This window comes from Papio anubis, chromosome 6 (genome assembly GCF_008728515.1).
Source record: "Papio anubis isolate 15944 chromosome 6, Panubis1.0, whole genome shotgun sequence".
NCBI lineage: Eukaryota > Metazoa > Chordata > Mammalia > Primates > Cercopithecidae > Papio > Papio anubis.
In genome coordinates, this window is record NC_044981.1 from 159,831,903 (window position 1) to 159,842,656 (window position 10,754).

The window sequence follows — 10,754 nt, forward strand, 5'->3', positions numbered from 1 at the left end:
GCGCCTAACCTAGTGGGGAGCACGTAACCCAGAGGGGAGCACGTAACCCGGGGGGAGCATCTAACCCAGGGGAGAGCACCTAACCCAGGGAAGAGCACCTAACCTGGGGGGAGCACCTAACCCAGGGGTGGAAGCAGATGCCTCTCACGGGTGCTACCCCAAACTCTGCAGAAATCATCTGAGCCCCTTTCTTTCTTTCTTTCTTTTTTTTCCCCCACAAATAGCACTTTTTATTTGACACTAATTGAAGTCTGAACTTTAAACAGATTCTTGGACTGGTGGTTCATATCCATCAACTTGTTCAACTTTAGCACCTGTCTCGTCCCCAGTGGCTTTTCCAGAACTACTGCCTTCACCATGAAGCTCCACGAGCTTTCCCAATTCAAACTTGGGCTTCTTCAGCATTTTTACTTTCTAACGAAGACATCATGGAGAGGATAAACAGATTGGCAAGCCTCTTCTATATCTTTTCCAATGCTGTCTGGAATCAATTTATTGACCACTTCTTTCAAGTCATTTGTCAGACCTCTCGGGTCATGATTTCCATCATCTTCTTCCGGATTTGGCGGACCTGTTGGTGCTGAGCATAAGAGGTCTTCCATATCTGATTGCTGTGTTTTTTAGTAAAACCAACACAGAACAGACGAAGCAAGTAACCATCGGTAGTCTTGACATCAACATGAGCTTCAATCATTGTCTGCCACTTTTTGACCATGGAACACATTTTGTCATGGGTAAGATCCATGCCATGGGAGTTAGTCAGGCAGTTTTTGCCCTGAACATCTTCAGTAATCAGCTTGAACTTTCTAAATGCAACTTCATCATTCTGCAAATCAGCAAGACTCACTTCAAACACATGACCCTTAAGATCATCAGATGCAATTTTGGTTCCTTGGGTCCTGGTGACAAGCGTCTTTCCAATATTTCTTATATTGAACATAGCAGGTGCTTTCACATCATACCAATCTTTCTTAGAAAATGGATCAACCACTTTCTTCTTCGCTCCCTTTTTGCTGCCTTTTGTAAGACGCTTGTTCTTGCCAACCGCCATGGTGCTGATCAGAGAGCTAAAAGGCTGAGCCCCTTTCTTCCTCGCCTTCTCATTCACCCCTTCTTCCTGACCCTTTTCTTAATCCAACTTCTTTTTATCTCCTTTTCCTCTTTCTCTGTCTCCGTGGCCTAGTCCAAGGATTTCTAGTGACATTCTGGGGCAGCTATCGGTCCACAGAAACAGAGCGGTGAAGTCCTCCAACAATGCAATGAGTTGCTGCAAATGAAGTGAAGCACGTGGGTGGGAACAGGCAGGGGCGACCCAGGGAAGGACAGAAATGGGGTTGGTAAAGGAAGAAGAAGGCCACGCGTGGTGGCTCATGCCTGTAATCCCAGCACTTTGGGAGGCTGAGATGGGCAGATCACTTGAGTACAGGAGTTTGAGACCAGCCTGGGCAACATGGCGAAACCTTGTCTTTACAAAAAATACATAAAATTAGCCAGGTGTGGCGATGTGCACCTGTGGTTCTAGCTACTTGGAGGCCAAGGTGGAAGGATCACTTGAGCCTGGGAGGCAAAGGCTGTAGTGAGCTGAAATCACATCACTATACTGTAGCCTGGGCAACAGAGCAAGACTCTGTCTCAAAAATTTGTTTTCAAATAATAATAATAATAGAAACTGAGTCTGAGTGTCCATAAGCACTGTGAAGTGGCATTGCACTTAGTCAAATAGGCATTCAACACATGAATTGAATTTCTTCTCCTCCCCAGGGCAGGGAGAGGGGACGCAGGGCCAGGCCATGCTGAACCCAGGCCATGAATGCCCCTGGGTACCTGGTGGCTCTGCATGGTTGTCTTGTAAACCATCTGAGCTGGCTCAAAGGAGCCTCTGCTAAGTGGGGTGACAAATGTCATTCTCCATTGAAAGAACAAGATCCTCTGCCTGACACCTAAAGAAGCTCCCTGGCGTCACGATTTCCCTGTAGCCACTAATCCAACTCTGGAGGCCACTAATCCAACTCTGGAGGCCGTGCTTCATTTCCTCCCTGGCCTCAGCTGTGATCCCCGCACTTCCACTCCCTTCCCCGCCAAAACCCATAAGCTGAGCTCTTTAGAGCAAAGGGCTATTTTTTGCCCTTTCCCCCACGTCCAGTATGCCCATCCCCTGATGCATCAGCATCCCCCCAACCTTACTTAGAGGACATCGTGCACACTGCACAGGCCAGCAGCGCCTCACCGCCTGGCCTCCCACATCTGCTTCATGATGAGGCTACCAGCGTCCCAGAGAGTGGAACTCAGGTATGACATGATCAAGGGGCCTGACTCAGCTTTTTCTCGAAGAGTTCTCTTTGTATCAGTTTGCATATCTTGGACAGTCTTCACTGAAGGGTGAGGATGGGGAAGAAATTCAATTCATGTGTTAAATGCCTATTTGCCTAAGTGCAATGCCACTTCACAGTGCTTATTAATGAAGAGAAATAAAAATTAATTTTAAAAAGTTAGGGTCACAAAAGAATATATACAAATGACCAAAAAGCATACTAAACAAGTTCTTGTTTTCATAATTCATCAGGGAAATGCAAGTCAACCACATTAAAATACACCACACATTCACCAGAAAGGCAACAAATAGACTAGGTCACACCAGGACTCAGACATTGTCGTGGGGGAGTAAAAGGCTACAACCATTTCAACTATGACCCACTCATTTCACTCCTGGATATTTACCCAAGAGAAAGGAAAACATTCATACACAAAATTACTTGTGCAAAAATGTTCAAACAGCCAAAGTGTCCGTCAATAGGAGAATGAATGAAGAAACCACAGTATGTCCCCACAATAAAGGAATAAAAGGCAGCAAGCTAGGCCAGGGGTGCAGTGGCTCACGCCTGTAATCCCAGCACTTTGAGACCGAAGAGCTCGGATAATTTGAGGTCAGGAGTTCGAGACCAGCCTGATCAACATGGTGAAATATCGTCTCTACTAAAATTACAAAATTAGCCGGGTATGGTGGTGCATGCCTGTAGTCCCAGCCACTTGGAAGGCTGAGGCAGGAGAATCGCTTGAACCAAGGAGGCAGAGGTTACAGTGAGCCAAGATCGCACCATTGCACTTCAGCCTGGGCAACAAGAGCGAAACTCCATCTCAAAAAAAAAAAAAAAAATGAACGAAAGAAAAAGAAAGGTGGCAAGCTACGGACATCTGCACCACTGTGGATGAAACCCAGAACTTCAGTGAGTAAGACAGCGTGCTGCAGATTCCATCTACACAAAGTTCTAGAAAAGACAAAAGAGTCTATGGTGGAAGAAAACAGGAACGGTGATGATGTTGCTTCTGCATGGTCAGAGATTGACTGGGGAGGGGCCCCCGGGAACTTTATGGAGTGATAACTTTATGGGGTGATGGGAATGTTCTAGATCTTGACAGAAGTTTGGGTTATAAAAGTGTTTGCATTTGTCAAATCATCAGCAAATATACACATGAAATTTGTGTTTCTTCATAAATTGTTCCTCCAACGAAAAATAAACCATAAAATGTTGGATTAAAAAAGTCATGGTCCTTCCCGGAAGCGGTGTAGGAGGGAAGACAGGCGAGTGTGCAGCTGATCCCATGTGATCGCAGCCTGTGGTGTGTGAGACACAGGTACAGTGAGGAAAGCACGTGCCCCTCACTCCACATTTGTGGACAAAATGTCAGCAATCCAAGGAACGCGCTTCTGAGAACTGGACATCTTGGGACAGCCCCTCGGTGTAATCCTCAAGGGCAGTAGCGTGGGCCAATCCACAGACCCTGCCACGCCCCCTCTCCCAGTGCTGCTGCCACCAGAAAAGACAACTATCAGAAACTTCCGAGCTGCAAAACCTCAGTGTTGCCAGGGCCAGTCGAGGTCATCTTGTCCCACTTCCCACCCAGTGCAGGAACGCCCGGACCTGGCAAAACCCTGACACAGGTCAACCAGATGTTTCGTGTCTTCTGGCCCGAAGCAAGTAGAAGTCCCTGCAATGCTTTCTGTCCAGCAACATTTAACTCGAGGCCATTAGGTTTAGCTATGAGCCCCAGTTTACAGGCAACCCAGCGGTTGTGCAGCACAGTTGGCCCAAAATAAGCCAATACCATGAAAAGAGGACTTCAGGGACACAACCACCAGTTAACAAGCATGTCCCCGGACTGGTTATTGGTTTGAATGAGGCTGCTAGAAAGAACACACAATTTGAACACAGACCAGGTTCTAAATTTGGCAAACTAGGCCGGGCGCGGTGGCTCAAGCCTGTAATCCCAGCACTTTGGGAGGCCGAGACAGGCGCATCACGAGGTCAGGAGATCGAGACCATCCTAGCTGACACGGTGAAACCCCGTCTCTACTAAAAAATACGAAAACTTAGCCGGGCGAGGTGGCGGGCGCCTGTAGTCCCAGCTACTCGGGAGGCTGAGGCAGGAGAATGGCGTATGGAGCTTGCAGTGAGCTGAGATTCGGCCACTGCACTCCAGCCTGGGTGACAGAGCGAGACTCTGTCTCAAAAAAAAATAAAAAATAAATAAATAAATAAATTTGGCAAACTAGAAAGATGGAGATTGTTGTGTAAAGCAGGCTACCCAACAGGATACACATTCTGTCTCATTCTGAGACACGGTTTTTTTCAGGAGGATGTGCCCTGAGCTAGTCACAGTGATGATATCTGAGCCGTAGAAATGTAGTTTTTACTCCTTCGTTTTCTGATCATCTCTTCTAAGTTTCAACCATCCATATGCACCACATCTGTCTCAGGTTGAACTGTGTCCCCCAAATTCATATGTTGACGTCCTAACTCCCAGGACCCCATAAGGTGACCCAATTGGGAAAGAGGGTTGTCGCAGGTGTAATTAGTCAAGTTAGGATGAGGTCATACAGTAGGGGGGGGCCCTAATCCGATATACCTGGTGTCTTTATAGAAAGAAGGAATGTGGACACAGACCCGCATGCAGAGAGATGCTGTGTGAAGAGGAAGGCAGAGACCAGGATGATGCTTCTATGAGCCAAGGAAAGCCGAAGATCACCGGCCACCTCCAGGTGTCTGGCAGAGGCCTGGGCCCCGCCTCCCTCGGGGCCTCAGCAGGACCCAGCCCCACCCTCACCTTGGCCTACGACTTCCAGCCTCCAGACCCTGCGCGGTGCATTCTTGTTACTTAAGCACCCAGTCTGTGGTAATTTATGTTGACCCAGCAAACTAATACAAACTAACACTAATATCTATAATCATAAAAATTACTTGAATTTTAAAAATGAAGTGGCCTGAGTGGGGCCTGCATGGGGGGCCTGGAAGACAGAGAGCAAACCCTCCCCTGCCAGGGGCTCCTGCCTCCCAGGACAGTGGCTGCCACACCAGTCACCAGAACCTTCTTCCTCCCACACTGGGAAGCTGTGGCCTGGCTCTCCTCACATGGCTTTCCCAGGTCAGTCTCCTGGGAGTTGCTTTTTTCTGGGAGCTGCGTGAGGAGCTGCAGTTCATGGAGGGCCCTGGGGCGTGGCAGGGACACGGAAGGGGCGCTCATGGGGCACTCCAGGTCCTGTGGGACACTGAGCCAGGGTGGCCCAATGTCCTCAAGGAGCCGCCAGCCTGGCCCAGGCAGCCTGAGTCTATTATTATAAAGCAAAGCCTCGCCCTCCCATGACGTGACCGGCCCGGGCGCAGAAACCTGAGCTGCTCTGGGCCCAGCAGATGGAAATAACCTCCAAGAATAACCGGCCCACACCGCACGCCTCTCCTGCCACCGCGGCCGGGCCTGCACTTCCTTCCTAAACTCCCCGGGACAGCAATCCCGCCTCACAGACTGAAATGCCATCAGCGGGAACAATGGGAGGAAGTGTGGCGCTTTCTCCACGCAGGGAGTGAAACGGGGACCCCGCTTATCAAAATGACAAGATTTATTCAGTTGCTACAAACTACCAAAGACTTCCTTTCCCAAAAGAAAGGCCGGTGGGGAAGGTCATGTCCTTCGGCCACCTCCATTGAGCCAAGAGCACCATCTGCTTTGCTTCAAGCACATCGCGGGCTGACTCCCCGTCCCCCAGCTCTGCCTGCCTGGAGGCAGGTTTGCAGTCTCTCAAAGCAGGGCTGTGCAGGAAGGAGCAGCCAGCTCTCAGTCCCCGAGCACAGGAGGCCAGCACCACTGGAGCCCAACACGCCTGGGAAGGGCAGGGAGAGAGGGAAAGGAGGGGAGGGAGGCCTGGCCAGGGAAGGGGAGTTCCGCAGCAGCCCTCACCTGAGGTCCTGGCGGCCTCTGGTATGAACCTCCAGCATGGAGCCAGCACCCTCAACCCAAGACTCACCCCCTTCTGGATGGTTCTCTGCCTCTCTGGATTCCCTCCTCTCCCACCCATCCCCAGCAGCCACAGGAGTCTTCCTAAAGTCTCATTTTCCTCAAGTCCTCAACCTCCTCCTCCCCTTCCCTACATCTCACCCCTGAGTAGAATGCAGACCCTCGGCCGGGCAAATGATGCCTTGGTCACCAGGCCCCAAGCAGGCCCTACATCCTGCCTTTCTTTCAGGCCACTCCCCTTACTTGGGGTTCCTTCCCCTTTCCTGTCCCCAAATGGCCAGGCAGAGCCATCCACCAAACCCTTCTAGGCCCAGTCCTCTCCTTCTCCAAGCGAGCCTCTGCTTCTTGGCTCTGCAGACAGCACTCTTCATTTTGTGATGTTTATCCTGTGCGCACCCAACAGAGTCCAGGCGGGCAGAGAGCATTCCTAGACCCGGAGCGATTAAAGGAAACCATTCCCTAATCAGAACCAGCAACTCCACAGCACGTGCAGCAGATCTGCAGGGGGCCCTTCATTCTGCATGGGAGACGTGGGTCCCAAGACAGCGTTCCCCAGGGTCACGGCACCACGTCTGTGCACCTGGTCCTGTGCCACGCTCTGCATGCATCAGGCTGAGGAGCCAAGTGCCAAGCAGAAAGGTCACACTCTTCCTCACGGGATCCAAAAAAGGAGACGTGTCTGAGATTGCTCACCACCATCCAAGGAAGAGCGGAGGGTCCCTCGAGTGCCCAGGAGACCAGCTGGTGTTCCTGGCACCAGCTTGTTAGTTGACAGAGGGAGACAGCTTCGGATAGCACCACTCATCCTCAGAGGGTGCCTGCCCTCAGCCTCAGAGACCTATTTATTTAGTTATTTAGTTATTTATGATTCTTTATTATTATTATCATTTTTTTTTTTTCAGACGGAGTCTCGCTCTGTCGCCCAGGCTGGAGTGCAGTGGCCCGATCTCAGCTCACTGCAAGCTCCGCCTCCCGGGTTTACGCCATTCTCCTGCCTCAGCCTCCCGAGTAGCTGGGACTACAGGCGTCCGCCACCTCGCCCGGCTAGTTTTTTTGTATTTTTTAGTAGAGACGGGCTTTCACCATGTTCGCCAGGATGGTCTCGATCTCCTGACCTTGTGATCCACCCGTCTCGGCCTCCCAAATTATCATTATTTTTTTTTAACAAAACCTCACTCTGTCATCCAGGCTGGAGTGCAAGTGGCATGATCTCAGCTCACTGCAGCCTTGACCTCCGGGGCCAGGTGATCCTTCCACCTCAGCCTCCCAAGTAGCTGGGACCACAGGCTTGTACTACCATACCTGACTAATTGTTTTTAGTTTTTTGTAGTGACAAGGGTCTCACCATATTGCCCAGGCTGGTCTCAAACTCCTGGGCTGAAGGGATCCGCCTGTCTCAACCTCCCAAAGTGCTGGAATTAGAGGCGTGAGCCACTGTGCTCAGTCAGAAGACATTTTTGAGCAAAACAGTCTATCAGAGGGAGTGGGGCATTTTTCAGGAGACAGATGAACCCACTTTTGAAGTGGGTCTCTACTCTGAAGGGGCTCCCTGAGTCTCCCGATCTAAAAAGCCGAGAACCAGACCCTAGACAGGGGGGATGAATCACTGGCGTGAATGCCTTGGTTCTTTCCATTTGTATCCATGGGACACTTAACTAATAATCAAGGCACAGTTTCCAGCTAAATATGGACACAGCTTCAGAATCCTTCTTAACACCACAGCTCAGCCAGAGTGGGTGCAAAAGCTTAAGTCCATCTACTCCACAGGCCCTTGATGAAGAGGATTCTCTCCTGTCTACCGAGTGAAGCAGCACCCACACAAACAGCCAGCTGGTCCCCTCTCGGGAGTCTCCCTGAGCATGACACTCTCAAGACCTCGCTTGGTGTAACATCCAGCCCTCTCTGAGTTGCTCTCCCACGCCTGGCAGCACTGGGCAGTGGACTTGAGTGGGAGAACAACACACCCCAGTTGGCCAACCTCCTCTAGACAAGCCTGGCAAGCTCCCTTGGCACCTGGATGACTCAGAGGCACTTCCAGTGATTCTCTGTGTGCCAATCAACCAATCCACATTTAATTGGGCACCTTTTATGGGCATCCTTAAGCCTGAGAGGAGACTCGGGTCCTGTGGAACACCTGATGAGACTCTAAAATGCTGCACTCATGTTAAAAGTGCCTTAAGAAATAGGACATTTATTATATCATGTAACTAGAAGCGAACAAATCAGGACTGGTTAGGACAGTGCTTGGTCAAAGAGGAAGGCCTAGATGCTCCTCACTTCTTCCTCCACCCTCTTGTCCCATTATCAGCCTTGGCCTCTGGTCCTGGAAGGGCTGTGTCTGCTCTAGGCAGCATTCATGTGAGAGCCGTGGCGTTTGATGAAAAAGAGGGCTCCCTACCAAATCAGAAGAAGAGCCCTCCTTCCCAGAAATGCCCAGCAAACTTCCCTTTGGATCCCATGGTCTGCACCATGTTGAGCCAAAGCCGAAACTAATCACTCTAGAGGGAAGGAGACTGCCATGATTCACTCAAATCCTCAGGAGGCTTCTAGAAGAAAGCAGCCACAGAGTCCCCGCTGTCAACAGGCAACGGCGCACACAAATTTTGCCTACAATTTTGGGGATTCATATACCTGCTAAAGTCTCTCCACAGACCACCCATTAAGATCCCCTGAGGGCCTGTGGGGCAGGCATTGTTAACATGATGAACTTAGCCCATGGAGAAGCTGCATCCAGCTGGGCGCGGTGGCTCAAGCCTGTAATCCCAGCACTTTGGGAGGCCAAGGCGGGCGGATCACGAGGTCAGGAGATCGAGACCATCTTGGCTAACATGGTGAAACCCCGTCTCTACTAAAAAATACAAAAAACTAGCCGGGCGAGGTGGCAGCACCTGTAGTCCCAGCTACTCGGGAGGCTGAGGCAGGAGAATGGCCTAAACCCGGGAGGCGGAGCTTGCAGTGAGCTGAGATCCGGCCACTGCACTCCAGCCTGGGCGACAGAGCCAGACTGCGTCTCAAAAAAAAAAAAAAAAAGAAGCTACATCCACCTAGGGAAAGACATCACACAGGTGCAGGTCGATTCTGTAGAAGCTGACCCGCTAAACATGATCGCGGTGTAAAAGCACAAAGAGCCAGCCCACCACTGCCATGCAGGTCAGGCGGAGGTAGGAGGCCTGCAAGATGCGGAAAAACTGAGTTGACTGAAAGGACGGACACGATTCCAGGAGGAGGAAAGGCAGGCGGAGCTGGGACCAACAGGCACTCCACACCCGGAAAAAGCCCAAAGGTTTTCACATGACAGAAGAGTTTGCAGCTGCGGTCACAGCTAAGCCATGGCAGGCTGGCTGCAGTGTTTGTATTGAGTCCTTTTGATGACAGCATGAATTCTGAGAACAAAGCTTCCAGGCTGTGGATGTGTAACTGGAACCCAGAGACAAAAATAGCTTCTCTTCTCATGCATATGTGAGGTCTGATCTGTAACTTTGAGAAAGAGTTTTTGCCATTTATAAAACTTAGAAGATTCCTCAACAACCGCAAATCCCATGAATGACTGAACATTTTTATTTGGCTGGATCCATCAGATTTAATATTCTTTCAGCTATTTGGTAGCTGCCTAACTTTTCCTTCTCATTGAAAACTCCAGTGACTTTTGAAGCTGTTTTTGAGATATACGAATAATAGAGAGTGATTTAGCAGATTAAAAGATTAGAGTTCTTATAATAACATTAAAGAGAGTATCAGGGAACCAAGTAGTCTGGAGAGAATAAAGCTTTCCTCAAAGAGACGACTCTACATGCTCAGCTGATATTTCTAAATTGAGTCAGGAAATGTTCCAGGGAGGACACAGCTAGCTTGTGCCTTAATTCAGAGCCTGATTTAGATTTGTATACCCTCATATAGGTCAGTACAAAATGAATCACGAGGAGTCGTGTATTCATAACTGGCGATACAGAGAAATTAAGATAATTTAGTTACATGTCTTTTAATATACTTATTAATAAAACGACACACATAGTTGTATCTAAGTTCCTCTACCTACATCAAATAAATTGCATTAACTGATAGCTTCATCTCATCTTTAACCACATATTTTAAAAATACCTGTCATTAATTATTCCAATAAATTGTATTGCACTTAACATTATTTTATATACACCCTCATTTTAATCACCATGTAATATGTTATAGAATTAGGATTCTTATGACAAAGTAACCATTTCTGTATTATGGGGTGCTAACCTATTTTTATTCTCATAATTCTAACTACATGTCTCATTATAAGTATAGCTTTCTCTTAATTTGAATTATTTCATTCTCAGGAAGAGAATGATGGGATCAAAGTGTGGCATATTATGGCTTTGGATGAGAATTACCAAATGGTCTTCCAAAGTAATCAGACACATTTGCACTATCGTCAGGAACTCCTACCGTCAGGATACTCCTGCTTAACCACCAGAGCCAGCGTCAGT

At 49.1% G+C, this 10,754-nt stretch overlaps 1 pseudogene; it reads right to left on the reverse strand.

The window, feature by feature from the left end:
- Positions 1-215: 215 nt before the first annotated feature.
- LOC101014149 lies at positions 216-1,066 on the reverse strand (annotated as a pseudogene).
- Positions 1,067-10,754: the final 9,688 nt, after the last annotated feature.